This window comes from Cricetulus griseus, chromosome 8 (assembly GCF_003668045.3).
Source record: "Cricetulus griseus strain 17A/GY chromosome 8, alternate assembly CriGri-PICRH-1.0, whole genome shotgun sequence".
NCBI lineage: Eukaryota > Metazoa > Chordata > Mammalia > Rodentia > Cricetidae > Cricetulus > Cricetulus griseus.
In genome coordinates this window covers 49,801,155-49,815,555 of record NC_048601.1, presented here as the reverse complement: position 1 = coordinate 49,815,555, position 14,401 = coordinate 49,801,155, and the positions used below count along the sequence as shown (strand labels likewise).

Below are 14,401 nucleotides of genomic sequence, written 5' to 3'. Positions count from 1 at the left end.
AGGACAGTCTTCAAAATGTTTGTCCTTGGGAGCATTTGACAAAGCTTAGACACATGTTGGATTATAATAGCTGGGGTAGGAGAGGTTCTACTACATCTAATAGGTACCGCTGCTGCTACACATCCTATAATGCCTCTATCTGGTCATCCCCTTACATTATCAAACACACAGCATTTTTTATTTTTGGTTTTTTTTTTTTTTTTGGAGCCAGGGTTTCTCTGTGCATCCTTGGCTGTCCTAATATGTGCTCTGTAGACCAGGCTGGCCTTGAAATCACCGAGATCCACCTGCCTCTGCCTCCCGAGTGCTAGGATTAAAGGTGTGCATAGCCACAGCTCAGCTTCAAACCCACATCTTAACCTCAGAGAAGCTCTCTCTAATAGGATTACCAAAGTCCTTTAGTTAGTTCTGACTGGTCCAGACTGGATCACTATCTGAATTAACTATGGTAGCCATGAGATGAGATTGGACAGCATCCTGAAAGGTCAAGCTCAGCCTCAGACCTTCTTCCCGGACTGAAAGGGTTGTCAGTCCTAGATCTCTACAGTCTAAAACACAGCAGATAAGATGATGACACAAAGGAAGCTGAGAAGAAAGAGATGCTTTAGTCAAATGTATCTAACTATACTGACAGAGTGAAGTTGGAGAAGTTTCCCAAACTTATATAACACCACCATCCATGAATAAGTCTCTTCAGACTTCCTCTTGGACTTAGAATTCACTTTGTGAATCTCATCACCAAGATGTTTGTCAAGGTCATGATGACATGGAAACAGAGACTTTTTTGTCTATGGTTAATGTGACACCACAATGGTCAACATGAACTTGTTTTGCTTTGTTCTTTAAAGAAAAGATATTGAGACTAGCCAGACATTCTAATTGTACAAGCTAGTTCTGCAATATTGTTGCAAGGATTCTGTTTGGACCTCAGCTCCCTGCAGTGATGAGAAGGAGTAACATTATGAGAACTTGTGGTAACTCTCTGAATACATTTCCAGAATGAGACAGAGATGAACCTCTCCAATCAGTCTTAGCAATAGATGACAGGATGAGCAGAGGTGGCCTCAGGGCCCGAATCCAAACCTTACTTTGTCTTTCCCAACGCACTTCCACCACATTTCCATTCTTGGAAAAGCATGCCCACCCAATTTACTTTACTTACACATCAAAAAGACCTAGTCATTGAATTTTTTCTCATTTCTGTAACTCATATAAATAAGCAACGTAGCTTGTGCTCAGAGATAATATAGATTTCTAAGTACATGCTGATGTCAGATTATTATAGAATTCACATATAAATAAGGGAGGTAATCCTGAAAATCAATATAGCATTAAGGACCACAACATAAAAGAAGGAAAATGAATAAATTCTTGTTTCTTTTCCTTATGACACCTCAAGAAATCATTAGTCACCTGTGCCTTTTTTTTTTTTTTTTATCTACTTGGCACAGGCTAGGGCCATCTGAGAAGAGGGTCCCCAATCAAGAAACTTCCTCTATCAGATTGGCCTGAGACAAACTTATGGGGACATTTTCTTAATTAACGATTGATGTGGGAGGGCTCAGCCGACTGCAAGTGGTGCCAACCTGAGGAGATAGTTCTGGGTGGTGTAAGAACAGGCTGAGGGCTGAAGAAATGACTCAGAGCTTATGAGCACTGGGTGCTGTTCAAGAGGACTTTAGTTCAATTCCTAGCACTCACAGAGCAGTTCCCAGCACCTGTAACTCCAGTCCTAGGGGATCCATCATCCAACAGAAGCAATCAAGTGAGCAGCATTCCTTCATGGGAACTTTTTCAATTCTTGGCTTCAGATTCCTGCTTTGAGTTCCTGCCCTGACTTTTTTTTTTTTTTTCCATGATGGAATATAAACTGTAAGCTGAAATAAAGCCTTTCCTTCCCAAGTTACTTTTGGTCCTGGTGCTTTATCACAGTAATAAAAAGTAGAGTTTCAAGATCCAAGTCAAATATCATCAGGCATCTTTTACAGGTTTCCACTGTCATGTCAAACTGAGCTCTTGTGTTTTCCTTCTTTACTTGTTCCCTTCAACACTTCCTACCTCCTCCCCTTCCTCTACCCAGTCTTTGCTCCCTTCCTCAAGGCACTAACATACTATCTTGGCCCCGTTCTTTCAAACATCTTTTCAGCACACAGCCCTATAAAGAAAAAGATGTAGCGCAAATGCCATAAAATATTGGATAGTTTAAAAGAAAACTCAACTGAAAAATAAGTTCTAAACCCAGAACCTATAGTCATTAAAACACCACCACCACCACCACCACCACCAACAACAACAACAACAGCAACAACAACAACAACAACAACCAAAAAAAAATGGAAAAGGCATGGGTAAATACAAAAAATCTATTGAACTAATATAAGCAGAGTTATAGATTTACTCAAACGTGCAAGCATAGGCATACAACACATGTATACATATAAGTCTATCTGGAATTTCCATATAGAATTTTGTTCTTACAAGACAGACACTTATAACACTTTTAATATGTTTTAATTTAAGGTGGATCAGTATATGCTATTTTCTAGCTTACATTCACACCACATAATGAAAGCACTATTGAATGCCAATTAATATACTACGGCATCCTGTTAATATGCAGTATTTTCACACCTACAACATTAAATATACAATTCTCTTACTCTATCTGTCACTTAACATACTTGGGTTTTCTCCCAACAGTTCAAATTTTAGAACACTGCTATTTATATGGCCCAGACCAAGCAAAGCTTCCTGACCTTCTATGGTTTATCTTGTCTTTCTTAAGAGTTATTATCCTCACCAATGACTGAATATTGTTTATCATGTATAGTGCCTCTATGTTAGCTTACTTCCTTCTGCTAGGTTCCACCTCTCAGATTCCACAGCCTCCCTAGACAGAATCACCAAATGGGGACCAAGTGTTCAAACATCTAAGCCACTGGGAAGATCCTCACTCAAACCGCCACACTGTATTCCTGGCCTATCTAGCAACTTTATCTAACCCACATAATAGGTACAGCCTACTACATACAAATCCAAATCATCTTCAAGTCACTTCAGTAAGTGACAAACAACAACAAATGACTAAATTAGTAACTCCGACATGAAAAACACATCATAATCACAGTTTTGGTGGAGAACTCATGCTAAAGTGAGAGTGATGAAATCTTAATCACATAGGAGGGCCTCATTAGAGCCTCGAGTATTTAATCGTCAGTGAGACACATTATGAGTGTTAAAAAAAATCTTGTGTGAAAATTAGTGCATTTCTGGATTAGAAAATGTGAGAATCCCTAGGTGTGCCAGTGAATGCACACATTTCTAAAATATCATCAACCACACACATAGTATTTCAAACAAAGAAAATTGAAACTCTAAGCAAAGCACTGACAATAACAAGCCTAAGCAGGCATGTTTAATAAGAGTGAATGTAATACATCTTCAAAGAGACCATACTTTAGAGTCTTCTTCCAACCCAACCAGGCTTTATAAACACATGTATGTTTGTATGTAAACTCACATTATCCTGTAGAAACTATAATGCAGTGGTAGAGAGGAATGGCAAGGGAATTGGTTACCACAGCAACAAAATCACCACCACACCAACATATCCAAGTCATTCTAGCTCATCTCTTAGGTGACCAACATATCCAAGTGATTCCTTATCATCTCATAGGTGACCAGCATATCCAAGTAGTTGTTATGTCTGGTACTTCTCAAAATTATTTGAACCAGTTATGTGTCAGCCGCAGAGAGGAGAGTCCTTTAGGAACAGAGCCCCCATTCTTCGGAATCATCTAAAAATTAGTGCAAAGTCTGTGAATAAAAAATTTCACAGAATAATGGACTCAAGTATGTAGTGATATATTATTTATGATTTATTAAAGCTTGCCTGAAGATTCAGAAATCAAAGTCAGCCACAAGCCATAAAAGCCATACATACACTTTTACTCCCAGAAGCCAGAAGCTAAGAGGTAGGGGCACACACCTTTAATCCTAGGACTCAGGATTAAGAGGTAGATGGATCTGTGTGAGTACAAGGCCACTCAGATCTACACAAGATTTATCCAGTCCTAAAGAGAAACAGCTCACACAAAGATGATCTCAGCACCTGGGATCACACACCTTTAATCCCAGCATTAGAAAGCAAGGTCTGAGTATCAGGCACTCATTCTCCAGCCACATTGAGGATAGGAGGAATGCATTCTCCAGCCACACTGAAGTTAGGAACATTCATTCTCCAGCCGTGTTGAGAATAGGAATGTCCCAGCCTTTTTCAGAGGCAAGAGCTCTCTGGTAGCCTGGCTGCTTTGCTTCTCTGATCTTCAGGTTGAACCCCAATATCTGTCTCTGGTTCTTTTATTTATTGTGCAACACAGGTCAGTCAGTCTTACTAGAATACAACATGAGGCATATACCTGGGAAGAGACATTAAAAAAAAAAAGAAATGAGATTTTGTGTTTTCTTTTCTTTCTTTCTTTCTTTCTTTCTTTCTTTCTTTCTTTCTTTCCTATGTATACAGTTTTCAGTCTGCATGTATACCTGCAGGTCAGAGAGGGCACCAGATCTCATTACAGATGGTTGTGAGCCACCATGTGGTTGCTGGGAATTGAACTCAGGACCTCTGGAAGAGCAGGCAGTGCTCTTATCCTCTGAGCCATCTCTCCAGCCCGGGAAGAGACATTTTTACTTTTATTTTTTTGTTGAATACCTACTACCCAAGATACTGCCTAAATGAAGTGCTCAATAAACAGATATTAAGTGAACTTGAACCAGAACTTGAGTTGAAAGAACTTGACTCTTCAATATGCTCAGAAGGAAAGAACTCCAAATTTGGTTCTAATCCAACTTACTTGGATTACTTGTTCCTACCAATATCCATTTGTCATACAACAGAAGGAGCATGTGACGGTTGAAGGCACAGACCCTGGAACAATGCTGTCTGATCTGAAACACAGCTCTCTCCTTGTGTGGCCTGGGAAAAGCCATCTAACCACACTGGGGTTAGATGGTTTTTTTCTGTCTAAGAAACAGGGAAAATAATAGGATCTATTTCAAATGGTTGCAATCATAATTAACTACAGACTAAAGACACCAAGAAGATGCCAGAAATGGTGGTGCACACCTTTAATCCCAGCACTCAGTCAATTTTTAGTCTGAGGAGAGCCTGGTCTAGAGAGAAAGAGTTCCAGGACAGCCAAGGCTACACAGAAAACCCTATTTGGAAAACTAAACAAATGAACAGCAAAGAAGAATAAAATATCCTTGAACTGTCTTACTTAGGGTTTCTACTACCTTGACAAAAGACCATGACCAGAGCAACTTGGAGTGGAAAGGGTTTATTTGGTGTGTGTTTCCACCTCATTGTTCATCATCCAAGGTAGTCAAGACAGGAACTCAAACATGGCATGAACCAGGAAGCAGGAGCTGATACTGAGGCCATGGACAAATGCTTGCTTACTGGCTTGCTCCTCACATCTTGCTCAACCAAAGAGAACCCAGCACCACCAGTTCATTGTGGGTAGGGCCACCCCATTAATCACTAATTAAGTAAATGCATAACAGGCTTGCCTACAGCTAGATCTTATGTGGGCATTTTCTCAACTGGGATTCCTTCTTTTCTAGTGACTCTGGCTTGTGTCAGGTTGACACAAAACCAGCCAGCACAAGTTCTTTGTCAAAAATAACAAGATGGCAATATATTGTTAGTAGTTTAAAGTACATATTGCTCTTTCAAATGACGTAAATTTAGCTCCCAGAACTCATGTTGAGCAGCTCACAAGTGCCTGTAATTCTAGTTCCAGGGGATCTATCACCCTCAGTGGGCACCTGCACTCATATATGCACATATTTAAAAATGAAATGAATATTTTAAAAGTCAAATTCCAAGTAATTTAATTAGCAATAAAAATAAAAGAGTGGAAGGAAGGAAGAAAGGAAGGGAGGAAAGAAGGAGGGAGGGAGGAAGCTATGCAAAGGGTTAATGATTCCATTGCTTCTCAAATCTGTTCTGGAGCTAGTATGGCAGGCAAAAAGTAATTTACATGAATGTATGCTTGGCACAAAAAAAAAAGAATAGAAAAGGAATATAAAATTATGCAAAGGCTTTTGAGATTAAATGAATTATACTGCTGCATATGAAACAGTGTGTTTTAAAGAAGCTATGTAGTATAAAATAGACATAGTCTTGTAGTTGATTAGATTTACACTTCCACCTGGAGAATAAGATAATTCAATGTTTTCTACATAAAACACCTTAGCTTAATATTTCACAATGAGAACCCCGACTTTTGAATTCAATTATGGCAAAATGGAAGTCTAGGAAGGAATATTCAATGAGGGGGATGCTAACTACCTGATGAAGACACTGCCTGACTGGTGGGAGATAAGGATTCAGTGTAACATTTCCTAGAGAGAGAAGTGATTCAAAAGCACTACCAGGTCTTGGAGTATTCTTCCACAAGGCAAGCACATGTTGCCTTGGCTTCTTTATTTGCTTTGTATTTTTGCCTTTTGTGAATTGTCTGTCTATCTGTTTTTGTTAAAGAAGCCAAGGCTCTGTTGCACTCAGAATGCCTAGGAATCTCTGATTAATGCTGTCTTCACAGATGGTATTTTGAAAACAGAGAGAATGAGAATTATGGTACTTCATACACACCAATCCAAAAGGAGGCCACAGAGTCTCTGTACCACTGTCAGTTAAGTGTATTAAAGCACTTCTCAATTAGGGGGTTTAGGGACATTGATGCCTTCCACCTTGGGAGCTTGGATAGGACCTGGGTCAGCTGAGGCTTTCAAGACTATCGGGACCATTCCCTGAGCATCATGGGGACTCCAAATCCTCTCCAGAGAGCCATAAAAAACATTACTCTCCACCCTAACAGTCCTTCATGCCAGTTAAGCAGAACAGAAAGGGCACAATTCAACTCAATATTAAAGCAACACAGAAAGAAATGCAGAGGAAGGCTATATATACATATAGCAAATTGTGACACAAAAGCAATAAACTTTCTACCCTCTGGGACTTACAAGCATCCTTTAATATGATAATGGAATATTCTAAGGGGATACAAAACTGCTACAACTGATGCATTATTTGATAGGTAAACTCATTTTTAATGGAGTTTCATTAAAGTCAAGAATTCATACAGCACAAAGTATGCTAGTTGTATTAACTGATACATGGATGCCAATAAATAGTTGAGCTACATGTGAATTGGAAACAAACAAACAAACAAACAAAAAACAGGCAGAGGCAGAGGTTTATTTAAATTAGAAGTCCCAATGAGGTAGACACATGATAAATAAGACTCAATATGATCTGGGATGTAGCACAGCAGTACAATATGATGAACATGTTTGAGGCCCTGGCTTCAATCCCCAGAACCAAAATGTCAATCACTTGTAGAATATCTCAGATGTATTCATATGCTATTCCCCCAATTTTCGTTTAACTTGAGAAGTTATTATGTATTCTAGGCCCTGTGGTGCCCAGCCCCCCTTATACAAATAGGATGGATACAAAAATAGACAAGGCAGATTTTGATTTAGACAGATAAAAGAATATACAGACAGAAGAATTTCAAATTCACATTATATTTTTAAGTCAGAGTGATACCATAATGTGACAGTGGCTTGAACTCTGGGGTGCTACTTTAGACTGTATCAGTGCAGAAAGCACTTTACAGATCTGCAAAGAGGTCTTTCACAATGGGCAAATGCAAAATGAAAAACAAGTGGAACCCCAGCACCCTGTAAGAGGTGAGGAGGGTTTAACTCAACACTGGGGGCCCAGGGAGGTACAGATATGTAGGGCTGTTAAGTAAGTCCACGGTAAGATGGATCTTCATTAGTGGGAACTGCTGTTGCAGTCACTCATGTGAGTGTCTGTGTGACACGTCTGTGCAAGTGTACGGTGTGTACATATGGAAGACAGAGGTCAGTGCCGGCTGTTTGCACCTATTACATTCTACCCTAGTTTTTGAGAGAGGGCTCTCAATGAACCTGAAGAACTCATGGACTCAGCCAGACTGACTGGCCAGAAATCCTCAGACGTCCTCCTCTCCTGTCTCTGCCTCTCCAGCACAGGGGTTATAGGTGCATAGCACTATATATAAATTTAAAAAAACATTATTTTCATTTATCAAATTGGCACATGTCTTACTTATAGTTTCTATTACTGTGAAGAGACACCACGACTACAGCAACTCTTATAAAGGAAAACATTTAATTTGGGTGGTACAGTTACAGTTAGAGCTTCAGTCCATCATCATTATGATGGGACATAGCAGTGTGCTGGCAGACATGATACTAGAGAAGTAGCTGAGAGTCGTACATCTTGCAGGCAACAGGAAGTGGTCTGAGACATTGGGCAGTAACTTGAACATATATGAGATTTCAAAGCCCACCTCCACAGTGATGCACTTCCTCCAAAAAGACCACACCAACTACAACAAGTTCATACCTCCTAGTAGTGCCACTTCCACTGGGGGCCATTTTCTTTCAAAACACCTCAGCATGCATTCTTATTTTTTATACTTTTGAGAATTTCATATGAGTACTATATTTACATTCTTTCTGACTGCTCCAATGTCCCCCCAACTTCTTCTAAATTCAGTGACTTCTGCTTTAATTGTTACTGTTATGCATGTGTGTACATGAATATATGTTTACATATATAAAAACAACCTGTTGAGTCCATTTAGTGTCACTTATATGTGTATGTGTTTAGGGCTGACCACTTGGGATTGGATAATCTTTCAGGGGGCTTGTTCCTGGAGAAAATAAATTCTTCCTTTCTCAGCAGCCGTTAATGTCCTTTAGCTTTTCATCTGGGGGTAGGGCCTTGTGAGATTTCTTACATCTGCATTGGAATGTCAATTTGTGTCACAAACTCCATGACATGTACAGCCAGCACTTCACTGACAGGGTCACTTCCCGGAGGCCACTGCTGGTGGTTTTAAGTAGGAAAACGACATGATGTGTTTTCTGCTGTGAGAATGGCTGCTGTGTGACGAAAGAAGAATTCTATACCTCACCAACCTAGCTCAGTTCCTCAAGCTCAACATTCCAAAGAGAATCAATGGGCACTTGTTCAGGTCCACATTTCTCCTTAAAAATAAAATAAAATAAAGTGCACTGTTGGAAGAGATGCAATCATCCCAAAGAAAGCAGGGTAAGAAAGCACTTCAATATTATTTTGTCTAAAGCACCATTATTCTTTACAAACTTCCTTGAATCTCAGAGGGAAAAAAAGAGCTCAAGCAAAAAAGTCTTTTCAATCACATGCATTATTCTTCCAGGAGAGCTCCAGCATGTCCTGAAGCCAATTAGTTTTTAAACAGTAAGTCTCTACCTTGACTCCTAATCAATATCCCATGACATTGCCTCACAAAGTGATATAACATTTAATACTCCTAGGACACAAAAGGAGTTAATACACTACAATTTAATTAATTCTGACCCAATTAAAACTGATTTTGTAAAAGTTTACAACTGCAAAGATCTGAGTCTTCATTTTGCTTCATACAGTAAGAAAATTTTGTTCCAGAAATAAGAAAGTATTAAAAGAAATAATTGCCCAAGACATTAATTACTCCAGCAAATGCTACGTAGAAATGAATTTATATAGCGCTGCACCCTGACTACAACGGGCTTATCTGTTTATGACAGCAGTGCTCCACAGATCTCTGCTACATTATGGGAGCTACTCTGAAGCTTCCTGTCCCTATACTAATAAACAAACTATACAAACTTGAAAATACTTCCAGTTGAAGGTTTAAAATTATTTCAGTGAGTGTTGGAACAGAGTTAGTACAATAGTAACAAAAAGTTCGAAAGTTAGTACAAAACCCCCTGAGACATCACTATCTACTAACATTCTGAGTATAACACTAGACCCAGCAGACAGCTACAGTGTAGATATTGTCACCAATAGACTTCATCAGAAATAGCAAGGGAACTAAACTCTAACCCAAAGTTTAGAAAGTCAACTAACAAAGAGGCAAATGTTTGCCAATACTGTTCTATTCAAGCATTCTAGTTACTGTCCAGCAAAGCCAAGGTCCTTAAGCAAATCCATTTGTGATCCTTGGAACCAACTCTAAGGTGAAGAGATGGTTCAGGGGGTAAAGCATTTGCTAGGCAAGCATGAGGACCTGAGTTCAGATCCCCTGAACCAATGTAAAAAAGCCAAGTATAGGGGAATGAATAGTTCTGTAACCTTGGGGTAGAAGGGTAGGCAGGCTAATGAGTCAGCCAGCAAGGACAATTAATGAGCTCATGAACATCCATGTGTTCACTCTATGCACACACCCATGCACCCACACCCTCGTGGTCTTCAGCCACTCTAAGAATAGAGCCATACATACACACACACACACACACACACACACACACACACACACACACACACACACACACACACACACCTCCTGAACCTTCAACCATTCAAGTACAGAGCTATAGTCAGTCTCCTGAGAGTCTCTCTTACTGTTCATATGGTACTATACTCTAAGCAGTAGACCAGACTAGATAAGAAAACAAATAGTTAAGAAAAAAAAAATGGAAACGTCAATGCTGAAATCACCAAGTAATGTAGTCCTGCTACCTCTGATGTCTGACTATACAGGAGGAGTTCAGAATGATTTAAATAAAGACAGGACAGTTTATTATCTTTTTGTTACCACATACTTTCAGGCCTCTGGTTCAATTAAACATTAAAATGACCACATATACATAGAGTGTAATTACAATTCTTCAATATTTGTCTTTCTTTTCAAGCCCAAAGAAAATAATATTTACATAAAGAAGGCTGAGAAAAATTACATATGTGGCTGTCTTTTCATCTCATTCAACTGCCATACATAAGGCCCACTTTGCCTTAAAGTCGTTATGCAATTAAGAAATTTAGGCTGAAAATAAGAGCCTCCCTGAGAAAGAGTGGCTTAAATAGTGAGAACTGTGGGTTTGTTTTTGTTTTAATTTTTATTTTCTTCCCCGCAGGGATGTAGGTTGGGGAGTGTTCTGGGGAGTTGCTCCAGCTTTTCAACATGTTGTTCCCCATTCCCTGAATCCTAGTCTCTACCATCTGCCTATCACCTCATTCCTGTTAGATGGTTTCTATATCCTTATTTAAAGCAGGAAACAGGAGAGAATATTAAAATGATTTATTTCTATTAGTATCTACCATCTTCATTCAGGAACGGACTCTCTTGCCTATTTCTTCTTAATGCCACTGGCAAGAGGTGGGTCACCTGTACACTTCTAAGCCAATCATGTTTTTATTGTTTTGCATGTATACAAATTCATAGTGAGGGTGGAGGATCAGAAACTGGTATCTGTAGTCTTCTGGATCAACTTCCACCTTGCTCATTGACAAAAGACCTCCAGATGACACCAGAGCTCACTGCTATGACTGGTTTATAGCTCTCCATCTTGTTCTGTGGATCTTCCATCTCCACTTTCTGAGAACTGGAATTACAGGCAGACTAACATGCTTGCCCAGCATTCATATGGATGCTGGGGATTCAAACAGGGGTCACACACATGTAGAATAGACATGTTAACCATTGAGCCAGTCCCAGGTCTTGTTTATTGTTGGTTTTCTGTTTTTGTGTGTGTGTTTAAAATAGGGTCTCATGTAGCTCAGGATGGCTTCAAGCTGTTTTTGTAACTGAAAATGACCTTGAACTTCTGCTCTTCCATCTCCTGAGTTCTGGAATTACACGTATGCTCCACCGAAGTCAATTTTATTGGCACTGAGGATTTAACCTAGATCATCATGCATGATAAAACTCTCTACCAATTGTGTTAGATCCCCACCCTCTATACTCTTGAAAGAGAATAGGAGGATAACACTGGCTTAGACCAATTATGATTCAGCAGATATGACTAAAGCCATACCTGCTTTGCTAAGGTGAATTAATTGTGCTAATGAAAGTCTGGGTTCTGTGATAAGGAAAAACAGGAAGATGGTCACCAAGTATACAAGGACAGTAACACCTCTTAGAGCTGAAGGATCTAGGAATAACAAATGATCATTTTAAAAATGATTAGGGCTGGAGAGATGGTTCAGTGGTTAAGAACATGAATTGTTCTTGTAGGGATGGGGGTGGGATTCAATTCCCAGCACCTATATTAGGCAGCACCTATATCAAACATAAATTAGTAATTTTTAGGGTTTTAAATATTATTTCCTAAAATCACCCACTACATAAATAGTGTTTTCCAATCCCAGGATCCAAACCTGAGATTGAGAAGAGCATTAAATGCTGGCAGTAGCCAGCCTTTTAACCTAAGGTATGGTCCACTCCATTCTTAAGCAGTTTAAAAGCACAAGGGAGAATCACCCTCTCCATTTCGGAAACTGACTAACAATATTGTAGATGGTGATTATTTGTTGTTCAGATAAGATACTAAGAACATACTCTGGTTTCTCTTCAGATTGTATAAATCTTTCGCCTTTTACTAAAGATTTCCGTGGAGACTCTGAGTCTTTAATTTTCTGAGGCCTTGTTTAGGCAAGGCTACATTAAAGCTGTCTAAAATAAAAAAAAAAGATACTAAGAACTAAAAAGTCACACTTAAAGAATCCTAGGTCTTATGAAAACCTTTCCCCCCCTCATATTACTTCCTGATAGAAAAGAAATCCATTTAAATGAGTTTACCAAGCTACGTTCTTCTAAGATGTTTAGGCATAAAATGAATCTACTCTTGGTCTAAAAAGGAACTAGTCACAAGCATCAGAGAGACAAAAGAACAAACTCCAGACTCCCTTCACAATGTCTCTATGCCAAGACCACAGCCCCACTCTTGAGCATTTAGCAGTTAATCAAAACACACATGCAGGCTTCATCCTGATATTCTGACTCAAGACAAAAAATTACACAAATATTGTGTATATACACATACTTTACATTGATGCCTGCAGATACTGATAAAGAATAACAAGCCCAGGAACACAACTTTTATCCTTCCTCTGCATCTTTCAGGAGCTGCCTGTACTCTGGGGACTTATGGTAGGAGGAAAAATGTTTCAGGTTTGCCTTTTTGCCCCAGACACCCTATCAGCAAGCTGCTCTCTATTGCCCCCTATAGAGTCATAATATTACATCATGAAACGAAAAAGCTTTGCTTAAGAATGGAAGTGATCACAAATGCATGTTTATTGAGGCTTACAGCTTTACATTTTGATTAGCATAAAGAAATTCCTCAAACATCTTGCTAGAGATTCTATACCACACTTAAGTAGCATTGACGACTACTTTCCCTCACACCAAGATCTGGCCCACTTTCTGAGATTTACATAGCCACTAAATGAACACAGTAAACTATGTAAAGATTGACTTTAAGATATATAAAAATATGACTCTGTGCTTCTTTAATTCATTTATCAGAAATTGCAATAAGAGAAATGAGCTAGGTAGACGACATTAAGGAAAGGCGGGGACTGTGGTAAACTGGACATTTCATTGACGGGGGGATGGGAGAGGGCCAAGATCTAAGTTCTTGATAAGTGATTATGCCCCACTTGGTCACATTATTTTAGAGACTGTACATGCATGCATGTGTGTGTTTGTAAGATAAGCTAGAAAAACAATTGTATGGAGAACCTCTATGTTTTAAATGATGCATGGCTTCAAACAATGGGAAGGAAGAAACCATGACAACCCATTCCATCTATCCAAGTCAGCAGACATTTGTGCTATAAGCTCATCTGGAGCGAAGGCAATCCCAGAGAAAAGCAGAAGGAAACCTCATCCATCTCTCCCACAATAAGATTCATCCTATCAAAAAACCATCTGGCTTATAGGGACAGATGTAGCAGCTGTAGCAATTTGAAGACTGCTTAACTCTTCAACCAGTCCCTTCCTTGGGTGGTTCATCTTAATTTTGAAACAAACAAGTGACTTTATATGGCATATTAAAGCATAAATAAATCTCTACAGTAGTCTGGGCTGTTTCTTCCTCTGCCTGTTCAGTCTGGGAGCACAGGAAATCATGCCAACTGGACACTCCCAAGCAAGGGCTAGAGGCAAAGAAACTGCCTTCCCTCATCCCCATGAGACCACTGCCATTATTAATTCTTTTCTAGGAAAGGGTAGCACAGCCAAATTAATACAGCAGTTCATGCCCCATCCCAGCTGTTACTTTTCTCCAATTCTGCGTCTGATTTAAACTCCAATCTCCTCTTCCTACTACTCCAATGGCCCTCCTAGGATCCATTCCTTTTTTTCAGAAATAAGGACAGTCTCTCAGTCCACTTTCTCCACAGCTTACAGGACAAGGGATGGGGAACATGCTTGGCAGAGAAGAGAGAGTGGGCCTGATGCCAACTCATTTCCATCTTCAGGTTAAATACATTGTCTCATCCATGTCACCTTTACTACCATCAGTCAAA

The 14,401-nt window shown here is 39.4% G+C and overlaps 1 protein-coding gene and 1 pseudogene across 18 annotated transcripts in view; one reads left to right on the top strand and one right to left on the bottom strand.

Moving 5' to 3' along the window:
* The window catches only part of Magi1 (membrane associated guanylate kinase, WW and PDZ domain containing 1), a 604,931-nt gene that overhangs the window by 339,186 nt on the left and 251,344 nt on the right, over nucleotides 1-14,401 (bottom strand). The window lies entirely within an intron of this gene.
* Nucleotides 12,425-12,529, top strand: LOC113834271 (annotated as a pseudogene).